The sequence below is a fragment of the Hylobates moloch genome, unplaced genomic scaffold (genome assembly GCF_009828535.3).
Source record: "Hylobates moloch isolate HMO894 unplaced genomic scaffold, HMol_V3 SCAFFOLD_6, whole genome shotgun sequence".
NCBI classification, from domain to species: Eukaryota; Metazoa; Chordata; class Mammalia; order Primates; family Hylobatidae; genus Hylobates; species Hylobates moloch.
This window is the reverse complement of record NW_026652281.1, coordinates 28,895,899-28,911,225: the sequence shown is the minus strand read 5'-3', so window position 1 is coordinate 28,911,225 and position 15,327 is coordinate 28,895,899. Positions and strand designations below refer to the sequence as shown.

Here is a 15,327-nt window from a genome sequence, read left to right as displayed (position 1 = left end):
GGAGATCTTGGCTTCATCACATGTAGGCTCTTCTATTTGGTTCTGTCTAGATGGTGTTTCAAAGACAGAGTTTGTTTACAACTTTGGAGGTCCAGGAAATTCTCTATATACTCTTTGGACTCTCTCACTTTCTGAGAAAAAGCAGGGCTGAGGCTATAGAAAAGAAAGGAATTTTCTGGGCTGACAATGGCACTGCCCAGACCCTGAAGATGTGGTGCTGTTCCCTGTACAGTGCAAAGGGATTTTCATCTGTTTTGTTCCCTTTCATGGCACAAATATCTGATATTTATGTAACACTGGTATTACAGAAGCCAAGGAGAGCAAATTATTAGGGATAATTTTGACCATAATAGAGGTAGCTAAGGGATGGTAAAAACTGATTTTTGAATAGTCACAAGTTGCTTGAGGAGTTCTGGGAACAATGTGAAATAGGGATGTGTGGAATGGGAAGAATGTTGCTGGAAATTCACAAATGGCACATGAAGAGGGATGGCACTGGGCTGTGATTTGGGTGGCAGGCCAGGGAGTGAGGAATAGCATTAGGGATTGGCCAGCTTGTCATTCATTCATCTGTTCCTAGGTATTTATTGTGTTACTGTCATGTGTTAGGTAGTATTCTGGGTTTCGAGACACAACAGTGAAGAAAACAAATTATCAGGCTTTAAGGAGCTTACAGTTCAGTCAGAGAGACTGATAAATAGGCAATGACAGTATAGGAGATAGAAGAGGTAAGTGCAAACTGGAGACAAACAGGAGCATCAGCTAATTAAGTCTAGTTGTTAGGGTAGGGAATGGGGGACCCAGGAAAGACTCTCAGCGGAAGTGACATTGGAGTTTTGCAGGGTGACTAATAATTTTCCAGGACTTTCTCAGGCAAAGATGGAGAAATGGAAAAGTTTTGGGCAGAGGGAAAGTCTGTACAGAATCTCTAAGATGAAGAGAATGTGCACATTCTTCAGTATGGCTGGGCATAAAATCCAAGGGAGAGAGAGTGGCTGGGAAGGGAGACAGAGCTCTGTTGACTGTGTGAACAAGCTTAGACTTGTTCTGTGGGCTAATAAGCAGAAAAGTGACATCATCAGATGTGTGTTTTAGAGAAGTCACTAAGGTACCTAGGTATGGAGTGGATTTAACTGAGCATCAGCCAACATGGAGTAAGCTCGAATTCTTCTGTGTGTGGACCAGTGTCCCTTATGGGACTAGGTAGGTCGCTGGGGCTAAGGTGGAGGGTGGGGGGCAGTGAGTTTTGTTTTTTGTTTTTCTGTTTCTTACAGGAGGCTCCCGCCACCACATTGATTCCACTAAGAGTAACATGCTCAGTAAATTTCCTGATTCTGCAAGGCAGATCTTTCTTTGTATTGTTCTAAATTACCTTAGGATCCAAAAGGGCCATCACTATAGAAAAAGGGTCTGGTGGCTGGGTGCAGTGGCTCATGCCTGTAATCCCAGCATTTTGGGAGGCCGAGGCAGGTGGATCAGGAGGTCAGGAGTTCGAGACCAGCCTGGCCAACATGGTGAAACCCTTTCTCTACTAAAAATACAAAAATTAGCCAGACGTGGTGGCGGGCACCTGTAATTCCAGCTACTTGGGAGGCTGAGGCAGGAGAATCGCTTGAACCTGGGAGGCAGAGGTTGCAGTGAGCTGAGACTGTGCCATCGCACTCTAGCTTGGGTGACAGAGTGAGACTCCGTCTCAAAAAAAAAAAAAAAAAGAAAAAAGAAAACGGGTCTGGTACATGTAGTAGCCTATTAGGGTGATCAGGTCCCAACACCAGGTCGTGGGGGCGACAAAGTCTGGTGGAGTCAAAGGAATGAGGAAAGACAGTTTGAGAGAGAAAGTGGGTCCAGGCGGCCAACATGAGAATGGAGGCTGTGAAGGCCCCAAGCTCTGGAAGCCCAGACTATTTATTGGTGATCAAAGAAAGAAACAGGTGATGAGAATGTAGGGGTCGAAAGGGCAAGCACATGATCTACAGCTGTGACGGTTTAGCATTTCCTTTGAAGCATGTGGAACATATTCTGCTACTTGGGATAATGGGGAGCATGTTCTTCTAGTTTAAGCTAGAAGCAAGGAGCCTGCAAGTCTGAACTCATTCCAGGGTCCACGAGGGGTTTTATGCCCCCCAGTCCTGGGCATTATGTCAGACCCACAAGCCCTGCCTCAGCTTTTTTCCCAACACTCAGCTTTTTCCCAACAGTAGCCAAGTGAAAATAACAATTGATGGAAAAAAATGAAATGTAAGGAATTCTGGGGCAGGGACCTAGAAGTACATAACAGTAAGGGCCAAGACACTTGCAGAATTTCTAGCTTTATGACTCCTGGTCCTCTTTACCTTCTTTTCTTTCTATCCCCACAAGCTTGTGAGGATGAAAGGGTATTTTAGTGACCTTTGATCATATTCCTTTTTATGGGCCCTTCCTACACATTCAATAGCTTCTTTCTTTGTTATGAGAAAAAGATTAAATTAATGATCATGATAATAAAATGAGTTGCACCGCCTGAGGCAATGTATGCCACATGTTGTAAGCAGTGGCGAATGTGGAGTAGTTGTAAATTTCTTCAAAGAAATCTCTCTGGTCCAAATCTGCACCAGCTCAGCATGCAGTGCTGCTCCCCAAAACAGAGCAGGACAGGCCTTGTGGGCTCACCTCAAAGGAGGCAATGGAGTTTTGATTGGACCTCACCACGGGTAACCATTTTTTGCTTCAGAAGAAGTGATCAAAAAGCCAGAAAACATCTCTCCTCTTAAAACTAGTTGCTGAATGCATCACTTATTTAATACCCTCTCTTCCGCACCAAAGGCTGTGTGTGTGTGTGTGTGTGTGTGTGTGTGTGTGATCCAGATCTACTCAAACAGTTCAGAAGTAATGTTAAATAAGAAATGAATTCTGTATATGAATGAATTTCAATATATTTTAGCGTATAGACTGATCTAAGTCTCTTGGCTTTCTAAAATATTTACCTTGTTTTTATTTTAAGAGAAGAAAACGTAGGCCTACCTCAGGGGAGGAAGCCACTCCTGGAAGACTCTTTAGCTTCACTTTTGAGGAAGGTTAAATATTCCTGTGGAATGAATTCTAGGGCATAAAGGAAGCCTCCAGTCACATTGATAAAATATCTTCAGTTCTCTCAAGCACAGACTGTATGAAAAGTTTCCCTTTCTCCATATGTATGCGTGTGAGTGTGTGTACGTGCACACACACCTATGTCTACATTTAGATTAACAATGAAGTGTGTTTCACAACCAAGGTGTAAGACGGAAGACTAATCGTGGCAGACACCCCCACTGCCTCCCTGCTACCCCACGTGGTTTGAAAGTAACAAAATTCCCTGAACTGTAATATGCTACTTATTTTCCTGTCAGTCATTCAGTACCATTTATAAATTCTAGAGGGCTACTGTTAGTAAAACCCTCTTGCTTTCTATTCCTGAGCATGTTTCATCGTTATCCATTTTGATCTTGGAAATGTAATCTTTAACAAGGTACCAATGTCTGTGAAATGTCACTCCAACAAAGGATATCAGTATTCTCCATGGCTTTTGTTGTACTTGGATTTGACCTTCATTGCTAATTGTTGGTCTGTCTTCCTAGCTTATGGCTTATTTGGACATACATTTCTTCTATCTGTTACCACTTCAAAGCTTTTGTCTAGAAATTAGACTGGTAAACTAATATAGAAGGGTTTTCCCCTATGATATCCTTTTCCTTTGATACAAATAATTGAAAATTGGGCATGATAGCATAAAAGGACTTAAAGTTTGAAAGTTTTAAGAAAGATTTGGAGAATCAGGAGTAAAAGAGAACAAATGCACATGAGTATGAAATATTATTTTGCCCAAAATGCTACTTAAAATGGATTTGAATTTTGGTTTATTATAGAAAATGGTTACATGTTACGTCTTTGAAGTTCTAACATCCAGATATCCTTTAAAAATCTATTTTAAAGTTCTAACTGGAGATTTTAGAATAAAATTGCCAGAATGTGAAGAGGTAAAAGAAAAGTCAGGTTGGAAGGATGCTACAAAAAGTAAACTTCCCCATCAATGACCAGGCAGTGTGAATGGAAGTCAGATGGGAAAGGAAACAGATGCAGGGGTGGTCTTGTAATTAATGGAGCTTGCGGCTCTTTAAGAATGTTAAACTTGGCTGGGCGTGGTGGCTCACACCTGTAATCCCAGCGCTTCGGGAGGCTGAGGTGGGCAGATCACTTGAGGTCGGGAGTTCAAGACCAGCCTGGCCAACATGGTGAAACCCCATCTCTACTAACAACAAAATAAAAATTAGCTGGGCGTAGTGGCACACACCTGTTATCCCAGCTACTTGGGAGGCTGAGGCAGGAGAATCACTTGAACTCGAGAGATGAAGGTTGCAGTGAGCTGAGATCACACCAGTGCGCTCCAGCCTGGGTGAGACAGTGAGACTCAGTCTCAAAAAAAAAAAAAAAAAGAAAGAAAGAAAAAAAGGAAAAGGAAAAAGTGCTAACTTGAAAGAAGCAGGTACAGAGCACGAAATGAGAGACTTCTCATGAAAGTCTACCCTTTCAGCAGGGTGACCAGGGTGGGAAATTTCTTTATTTTTGGTACACATTCTGGCATTTCAAAGATGTGAAGACACACGTCTTTCTCTGAAGGTTGTGGATGGTCATATTCTTTAGATACAATTTCTAGAGCTCAGTGTATACTCATTCTAAGGAAAATATTTCTCTCTCAATCTAAGGACCTAAGAAAGCAGTGGGAGGCAGAAAGAGAACTTACTCTGGTTTGTTACTTCAGGAAATTTCTTAATCCCTCTAACCCTAACTTCCTCATTTGTAAATTGGTGATGATCATAATATGATTGCTACGAACTTTAAATGAGATCCTGGATATTGGTTGCTCAGAGCAATACCTGGCACATAGGAGCTGCTTAATAAATGGTGACCAGAAATTATTATTAAAATCATAGAGAGTAATTCATCTTAGGCTTTTGTCGAAAGAGACTTAATATCTTTGCTCAATTGCTTAGATGACTTGTGAACCACTCTGAACTTACACTTGGCATTTGTCTTCTATTGGCAATTCTTTCAGTGTCCCTCCAGTATCTCTTAGACCTTACCTCTTTGGTGTACTCTGGCAGACTTCCAACTGGCAGATGGTGTCTGCCATCTTCCAGCCCAAGAGCTTCCATAAGCTACTGACGTCTGCTCTGTTTGTGTAGACGGCAGGGAGGAAGGGATGGGTGCTAACAACTCTCCAGGAACAGCCCTCAACCAGGGATTGATGGGAGGGGTACACAAATGCCCTAGCACCCTTCTCCTTCACGTGGGATTTTCTGAATACCAGAGTTTCTCTGCGGATTAGCTCCAGTTGCCTATAATATTACCCAGTGAATAACAGACCCTTTAATGCTTTTTTTTTCTCATCTCTTTCTCACCGTCTTACTCCTCTGTTGAATCCCCCCTACCTCATTTTTCACATTTAACTACTTGAACTAGGATGCTTATTACTGGGTTTGAATCTGGGAAAAACTATATGAAGGCATTTTCTTGAGGAAACACAGTTGTCAGGTTGCTTTCTATTATTCTATTAATATCTATTAAATAATCTTTTAATAGATTGTTTTTTGTTTTTCTGTTTCTTATATGAGAGGCTAGACCATGCATTGATTTCACTAAAAGTAACATGCTTAGTGAGGTTTTTTTGACATTTAAAATGGAATTATTACTTTTATTGACAATTAAGGGATTTAATGGGCATTTTCACAGAACAAAAAAGAGACAGTCCCAAGACAATGGAGTATAAAAGTGTAGCACACAGGTTAATACTCTTCACCCTCATCCTCTCCCTCAGCACTATCTGCTCCAACCTCCTCACAATCCTTTTCAAGGGCAGCCATGTCCTCACGGGCTTCAGAAAACTCATCTTCCTCCATCCCCTCACCCATGTACCAGTGAAAAAAGGCATGCTTTGCATACATCAGGTCAAACTTTTGGTCCGGATGAGCCTAGGCCTCAATGACAGCTGTGTTGTTGTTCAATATGCACATAACTTTCTGTACTTTGGCTAGGTCTCCACTAGGCACCACAGTGGGAGGCTGGTAGTTAATACCAACCCTGAAGCCAGTGGGGCACTAATCCACAAACTGGATAGTACACTTGGTCTTGATGGTGGCAGTGGCAGCATTGACATCTTTGGGAACCATGTCACCATGGTATGACAGACAGCAAGCCATGTATTTACCATGGTGAGGGTCACATTTCACTACCTGGATGGATGGCTCAAAGCAAGCACTGGTGATCTTGCTAAAGTTACCTTTACGGTTAACTTACATTTCCCTATACACGTTATTTACTTACAGTATTGTTTAAATAATTATACAGTGTAAAGATGATATAAAAAGCATAATGGCTCTATTAAATTTATAATTAAATGCATTCACTTTAAGCATATAAGAGTAGGTGATATGGTTTGGCTCTGTGTCCCCACCCAAATCTCATCTCAAAATTATAATCCTCACATGTCAAGGGAGAGCCCTGGTAGGAAGTAATGGGATCCTAGGGATAGTTTCCCCTATGCTGTCCTATGATAGTGAGTGAGTTCTCATGAGATCTGATGGTTTTAAAAGTGGCCATTTCCCCGCTCCCTCTCTCTCCTGCCACTGTGGGAAGATGTGCCTTTGCTTCCCCTTTCCCCACCGTGATTGTGTAAGTTTCCTGAGGCCTCTCCAGCCACGTGGAACTGAGAGTCAATTAAACCTCCTTCCTTGATAAATTACCAGTCTTGGGCAGTTCTTTACAGCAGTGTAAAAACGGACTAATACAGTAGGCATCACTTATGTGAAATGGTAAGGGGTAAATAATCTAAGATAAACAGTTCCAATGTCATTTAATTCCAATATCATGTACAGTCATGGAGTCTTGCTGAATTCAATTGTCTGCACACAATAGTGATCGGTGACATAGGAATACTAGATTAAATTGATAGCTATGAACCAAGTTTAGAAGAATGGATATGGGAGGGCAATTGGCTGTCAGTTCATATTCTTTTACTACTTTATTATTTAAAAAGCAAAGTAAAAAGTGCGACTCTCTACATTTCTCACTTTGTTCTCTTATTTGAGGAATAAAAGGAGTGAAAATGGAAGCAAAGTATAAGTTCTTTCTTAGTAAAAAGCAGATTATATTCTCAATACAACTTTAATTAGAAGGCTATACCTGCATAACTTATAGGAGTAGCTTGATTTTGAATTTGGAGCCCATCTCTAGGCGGCGAATGAATAGAGACCAATAGGAAGGGACTGAAGGGGACAGGAAGGTTAAGGGCTCAGCTGGAAACCATATATAATCACAGATCAATATCTTACAACTGATTCCTTATCATAAATATAAAAGCGAGGCCAGAAGCACCCCACATTTATAGTACATGTTGATAACATATTATCATCATGACACCTATTTTTCATTCTTTCTGAGGTTTCATGTCTTCCCAGGTTTACTTTTCTAGTTTGATGCATTGACTGCACATTTGATTCTGGGGAGCTGTTCCATCTGTGTGTCAGATTGGCAAGAGGTAAAAAGTCTCTCACTAGTGTTGCCTACTCACAAGATGGTTCTGCCTTCCAAATACACCTGGAACCATAGATTTAGTGTTTTGTGTTTGCCTATCAGGATGGTTTGCAAATGATATCAGTGGTTGTATCTTCAAAATAGCAGTTTTCAAACTCTTATTTTCCCAGTAATTGAATAATTTTTTCAGGTAGAATATTCTGTAGAAGTCCAAAACAGAATTATATATGAAAACACTGATTCAACAGATAGGTAGCTGAAAATGGTAACAGCCTGCTGTATACTCTCACTGCATTCATTATTTATCCAGAAACATGAAAGAGATGGTAAGAAATTTTCATTTCAAAATTTAATCACCAACAATATCTAACTGCTGCTTGTATGTCTTATTATAAACATCAAAGTCAGAAAGGTGGCACATAAAACTTGTAATATGTACTAAAATTCATAATTCAACAAAATTGAGACGTGACCTGCTAGAAATTAAATTCTTATTGAAAAATCGACTATTACATGATAAGACTGTGTTCCAAGCAGATGAGTCTGAATCTCACTTGGTGTAAATATGGGAGGGTCATGTTATTGCATGACTGGGTTACTGATATGGGAAAAACGAGTTATCATATAAATCTTATAGAAATATAGTTTACTATGATAAGCTCAAATCATGTGCACTTAGCAAATCATACCAACAGGTATCAGGCTGGGGGATATTCAAGGATCATGGATTCTCTATTCTCCTTGGTTTTCCCTGTACAAAATTCTATCTGGTTGCAAAAAACCCAGAGTAGAGCCTCTTCTAACCCTTTGTAATTGAAATTTATCACCCCGAAACTCCCGCACGATTCCCTAACATGATCGCAAAATCCCATTAACCAACCCTTGTGGTAACTTAGTCGCGGTGTTTTTTTTAACTTCACCACTGCGTCATCTTGCTACACTGCCACAGATTATGTAATAATGACCAGGTGTTGCGCATGCCCACTATGGGCTGGCCTAGCATATAGGCCTCAATAAAGTCATTCACATATGTGGGGACTTGCTTGTACATCTGAAGAATGAGAGTAAATCATGCACTGACTTTAAAAAAAGAAAAAGACCAGGGCGAATCTATATTTTTACTAAGAAATACTTAACAGAAGTTCATTTATACACACAGATTTTTATAGAAGCTTTTTTTTTTTTTTGAGATGGAGTCTCATCCTGTCCTCCAGGCTAGAGTACAGTGGCGTGATCTAGGCTTACTACTACCTCCACCTGTTGGGTTCAAACGATTCTTGTGCACCAGCCTCCTGAGTAGCTGGGACTACAGGCACCTGCTACCGTGCCTGGCTAATTTTTGTATTTTTAGTAGAGATGGGGTTTCACCATGTTGGTCAGGCTGGTCTTGAACTCCTGAGCTCAAGCAATCTGCCCTCCTCAGCCTACCAAAGAGTTGGGATTACAGGCATGAGCCACCATGCCTGGCCTATAGAAGCTTTATACTGAGATTTGCACACAAGAATGGGTTAACAAGGCAATACCTTGAAAGGATGTTCACCAAAATGGGTTAAAATGTCTATAATACATGTGAGTTAGTAATTTCTGGTATATTCCCAAAGTGTTAAAATATATTCAAATTAAAAATTTGAGTGAAATTATTTGTATGAAACATGTTGAACTATGCAGAATTTTAGAGCTTCTAGAAACATAGCTTGAAAATATATCCTAAAATGAGGTCCCTGACTTTGGGTGGCTGTTTGCAGATTGAATTTGGATTATTGCCATTTTACAAATGAAGAAAGAAAAAACAAACATCTCCCCCTAAAAAAAAAAAAAAGTCAAAGGAATTTCAGTTGACACAGGCATGATTACTCAGGAACTCAGTGGCAGAAATGAAAAGTGGAACTGAGGTCTTCTGTGCTGAAGTCCAGGAATCAAATGAACTAAACTTCCAGTAAGTAGAGCCTAGCACTGAAGTTACAGATTAGAGCTGCATTATTGAAATTTGGTGTAAAAAAATTCATTTCACTCAACTGGGAACTATTAATTGTTTAAAAGTAATACTAAGATATAATTTCCTATTACTTTGACTTTTTTCCTAATCCATGTCTCATGGCTTGGGAATGATAAACAATTGAAATGTAAAGCTATGTGTAGAAATAATCATTAGACTATGAAGACAGAACCAGTACTGGTAGAAATTGTAAGCCACTCTCTTTGGCTGTAAAGTCATCCATAATAATCTTCTTAATAGTTTTTGAGCCATCAGACAGATTGTAAAGGGTTTGTAAAAAACCAAGTGTCATTTGCTTTTCCTTAATAAATGCTAAAGTAGGTTCCCAATAGATGATCATTTTAATTGACCATCATTTAAAGAAATCCCTTTCCTCAAAGTAAAATTTAGAACAATGTACTCTAGACTGAAGGTTTGGGTGGTTATTTGCATCTAATCTCATTCTCATGGGAAATTTTGAGCCACCCCCTCTCCCTATCATGGGGATTTAAGGGGTGGCTCAGGCAAGGTGCTCACCTTGGAAATGCATGACAAGGTTTTGGTAGTGGAGGAAGGCATGGGGTGAGTATTCATTAAAGTCATTCAGTTTGCTCACTCAAAAGATAAGTTGAGAGGATGGAAAAGGATCTAGAAATGGAAGACAAAGTCAAGAGTAGAATTGAGACAATGTGAAAGCAGGTGGACACAGAGCATAAAAGGGTCTCTTACATTTATTGATTTTCAAGCATGTGATTTTATTAGTTTTGGAGGGTAGGTATAAGCATATGTTTATGTATGTGCAATCATTCTTTTCCTTTTACTGAGGATCCTTGATATAATGTAGGGATTAGGGTCACTGATAGTGGGTATAAAAATCAACAAAGGAACAGATCTCATAAACGAGTTCAATTAAAGAACATTAATAACTAATAATCACGTGAGAAGATAGGGCATGTTTAGGCCATTGCATACAAACAGAGGATACATTTTTAAAAATTTTAAGTTCCAGAATCCATGTGCAGGATGTGCAGGTTTGTTACATAAGTAAACGTGTGCCATGGTGGTTTGCTGCACCTATCAACCCATTGCCTAGGTATTAAGCCCTGCATGCATTACCTCTTTATCCTGATGCTCTCCCTTCCCCCACCCTCCCAACAGGCCCCAGTGTGTGTTGTTTCCCTCCCTGTGTCCATGTGTTCTTGCTGTTCAGCTCCCACTTATAAATGAGAACATGCGGTGTTTGGTTTTCTGTACCTGTGTTAGTTTGCTGAGGATAATGGCTTCCAGCTCCATCCATGCCCCTGCAAAGGACATGATCTTGTTCCTTTTTATGGCTGCATAGTATTCCATGGTATATATGTACCACATTTTCTTTATCTGTTCTATCATTGATGGGCATTTGGGCTGGTTCCATGTCTCTGCTATTGTGAATAGTGCTGCAATGAACATAGGCAGGCATGTATCTTTATAATAGAATGATTTATATTCCAAAGGAAACATTTTATATGAAAAATATACTATCCCTATAGTATGTATTTGTACCCAGTGGGATAATTCTGGGAGTAAGACAGTGTAATGCAGTTTGTTGGGTTGGTGCAGAGCTTCTAATGTTCTGCTCCTAAACATGACTTTCTTTCTTCATTTTTCTTTTTGACAAGAATACTTACAGACTTGGCGGAGTAGAAACAATGACAAAATATATATTCTTAGTAGATAAACAGGTTATTAAAGTACCTTTTGATGGGACAGGGCCAAAAAGTGTCATGAATAACCAAGTGTTCATTTTATTCCAGGGATGGTATTGGGTAAATGACTCTGATTTGGGGCCAGGTGTTAACAACCTGAGCTAGTGTCAAAGGAGACTTGCTGTGTCACTTTGGAAAGCATGTGTTGACGACCATTGTTGCTGTTTCTGATGGCAGTCTTTCTCATCATTTGCCACAGCTGAGAAGGCAGGCATCTCCCACAAAGTTGTTTAGATAACAGACGTTTCTTGCATGGACGCTCTGAGTTAACTACTTTTATAGAGATTCCTTTCCAGCTCAAGCTGGGATTACAGAAACCATTCAGCAAATGAACATTGACTGAACCAGCTGCTCCATATATAACATATTGAGGCTCTTCAACTTGTTTGAAGTCTGGTACAATTTATCTGCACAGGTGCTGCAGGTGGAAAGCTATTAAATTTTCATTTATGTTGGCATTTCACAGGCATTCATGCTTTCCAGAGCTGGAACAGCCTGCCATCTTAAATGACTGGATTTATAGAAAGTTCAAATCTTATGGAGAGAAAAGGGAACATGTAGGCAATGACATTGTTGGCTTATAATGTCTCCTTGATTTCTGAACTTATTCAGTATTTTGTCCTACCTGCCTTCCAGATGCTGTTGTGCCTGATTCATTAACTGACTAACCCTGCTTTTAATTTTAATGACAAACATTTCTAACATCCAAATAATAAACTCTGGTCTCACTAGTGACTGCTGACTTTAATCACTGGTCATCTGCTAGTCAGCTCTAGCTTAAAGACTTGCCTGAAGTTATTGTTCTGTGGTGCTATATGAAAAAAACTGATTAAAAATGGCCCAAAAGACTAGATTAACATATGAATGGATTAGTATTTTCAACCAAACACAGATGAAAGAGACACAAATAGGATAAATACATCCTATTCTGGAGCAGGGCATGTCTAGAGTGAGTAGAAAAGAGAGAAAAATATGAAAATTGGTTAGCCCTTACACTAGAAGCTGGGAGTAAAGTGACATATTAAAAATTCCTTTAAGTTTTCTTAAGAAATGATTTTATCCTTGAGTCTGAATGTTAAACACAATGGAACCCATTGGACTCTCAATTATATGGTGGGAGTCCTATACTTGCTTTATAAGATGGCTACATACATTGGGTCTTTTGATCCAGTCTGAGTTACTTTATTAGAAAGAACATTAAGATAGTGGTTACATGTCGTAGGGGATTTACAATATTACAGTGCACTGTGCTGTGATACTTCTCTCCTTTTATTCTCTCACCATTCTCCTCCTTCTCCTTAGAACATACAGAAGAAGGCAGAAATTTTCTAAACTCCTTTTATCTTTAAATATTTACCATGTGCCTGGCCCTCTGCTAAGCATATAGTCTTCATCATTTCACTAAATGCCCCCAACAAACAACAGAGTTAAGCATTATTGGCACCATTTTACAGAAAGAAAACTGAGGCTCAGAGAGTAAAGAAACTCACACAAGTTTCTGTAACTAGTAAGTGATAACAGCTGAGGCTCAAATCCATGTCTCACGGCAAAAGCCTTTTTACTCCCACCTGACTGATACGCATCAACTTTAAATCAATGTTTTTTAAAAAAATTTAGAGAAAAAGAGACCAAGTCTTTGACTTGAGTTAAAAAGGAATTCCATAAATCTGAATCTCAAAATACCTTTAAGTTAATGAAATAAGAAACAATATGAAGAAGGGAAGGCATTCTCAGGGATTGGAATAGTTGCTATTCCCATAGCCTTGTGCCTGTTTCATCAAATATGAATTGATTATGATTCAATAAAAAAAGACCCCTGAGCCCTAAAGCTGAAGAATATAAAGACATCTTTTGAGACTTGACAGTTAGTGAATGTTTGATTCTTCACCATTGCTATGTATTAAGGGCAAATATAGATCTAATTACAGAATGTAATTTTATTCCTCTCAGTATTCTAGACAGAAAGTGCATTAAGCGGCAGTGACGTCTACTCAAGAGAAATGTGGCTGGACAGTCACAGGCAGTGCCAGCAATTGCTCACCCAAGAAGCACTGTTCCTGTGGATTGATAGATGTCTTTGGGATCAAATGGGGCAGTTGTCTTGGAGGGCTTAGGAAGGTTGAATGCTGAGAAATGATGGCCCTATGGATGGTTGTTGTGAAATAGATCTTTGTTAGGCAGGCAGGGATTTGTTTAAGATCCCAAACACTGAAATGGTTGTCTTACCACATGGAACATGGCTTTTATGACGGGAATGTTCAGCAACTTGAGGTCAAGAGGAGTTTCAATAAAAAGAGGAAAAGCACATAGGTCAATTACATTTTGCTCACCTGGACAGGCGTTTGCCTCTGAAGCTCGGCATGTCTTTGGACACAGTACATCCTTCTGTCATGTACTTTAGGCATTGTGGGCAGGTGTTTGGTTGCTGCTATGCTGCCAGTGGATTAGGAAGACTGCTTGCTGATGGAGCTCACTGGCAGCTCCTTGTGCATCTTCTTACTGTTCTTACCCTCCAGGAGGTGTCATGCCTTCATCTTCCTCTACTGCTCACTTCAGGCACAGCAGGTGCTTTGTCCCCTGGCACCACTGTGAACCTGGGAGCATAGCATCTGCCCATGAAGCTGATTGTGTCAAGCATTTAATATTTGTACACTTAAACCTTGCCAGAAGCTAAATGGGCACAACATTTTCTTAAAACTTGTTCTTAACATTTGACAACTAATTTTTTTAAAGGTTTAACCAGCTTATTTTGTTGGTATTTTCTATTATTGTTTTATGAATTTTCTATTAATTCTCCATTCACACAAGTGCCAAAATTGATGTGCCCTTTATTTGTCCTTAATTTCATGTGACTCAGTAACTCTGGATATATAAACTTCTTTAAGCATGTTTCATGATGGCAGTGGCCATTACAAACAATTTTGAGGTTCTTAGAGCCCTCCAAAACAGGGAAGATGGAAAAAAATAAGAATCTTCACTTTTGTAGAGGAAGTGGGACCACACCTTCCAGTATTCCAGAATGTGTAAAATAATTGCTGTTTAAAACCACAAGACTGTTTAAGCATCTATAGTGCAGTTTTGTTTGTTTCAGAAGGGCATCATTTAGTTTCTCTGTATTACATACAATGTCTGATAAATAATCCCCCGTGCCTGTACATTCATCCTGTTAGGAGTTTAAAGACTTTATTCTCACAAATTATACAGGCTGACTTTTGTTTATGCTGTTATAATAAGGACTTTTGTTTATGCTGTTATGATAAGTAGTTTGGTTCCTGTTATAAGTAGCCTTTCAAATAATGTTCTGGAATTATCAGGTCTGCTAAAATCTTTTTGACCTGGAATGTATTCATTGATCCTACTCACCTCATTGTGCTCAACTTAGCCCGTCTAAGCTTCCTTACTTGTTTCCACTGATTTCCCTCCAAGTCAGAGTCCCTATAACCAGTACTACTAAAGCAGGTACACTCAAAGTTCATTCACCCTGATGGATCATAGATTCCTGTGTCTACCAAACACAGTGGGAATATACTGTGAAAAGAGAATATGTCAAGTTCTTCTGGCTGGCATCTCACGAGACTCTCTTGGCATATTGGCCAATATGCTTTTAAGATTCTCATAGTCTTTGTCTTTAGAAAAAACAGTTTTAAGTTGTGGAAAAAATAATACATAACATAAAAGTTACCATTTTATCTATTTTTTAAAAGTATACAGTTTAGTGACATTCACATTTAGAACATTCACATTGTTCTGCAACCATCACCACTATCCATCTCCAAAACATTTCTTATCTTGCAAAACAGAAACTGTGTACCCATTATATAATAACTCCACATTCCTCCCTTCTCCTAACCCCTGGAAACCACCATTTTACTATTTCTATGAATTTGACTGCTCGATATACCTCATTTAAGTGGAATCATATAGCTTTTGTCATTTTGTGACCAGGTTATTTTACTTGGCATAATGTCTTCAAGGTTCACTCATGTTGTAACACATATCGGAATTTCTTTCCTTTTTAAGGCTAAATAATATTCTATTTTATGTATATACTACATTTTGTTT

The 15,327-nt window shown here is 39.3% G+C and overlaps 1 pseudogene; it reads right to left on the bottom strand.

The window, feature by feature from the left end:
* Window positions 1-5,798: 5,798 nt before the first annotated feature.
* On the bottom strand, window positions 5,799-14,741 carry LOC116470520 (tubulin alpha chain-like; annotated as a pseudogene).
* Between the last annotated feature and the right edge of the window lie 586 nt (window positions 14,742-15,327).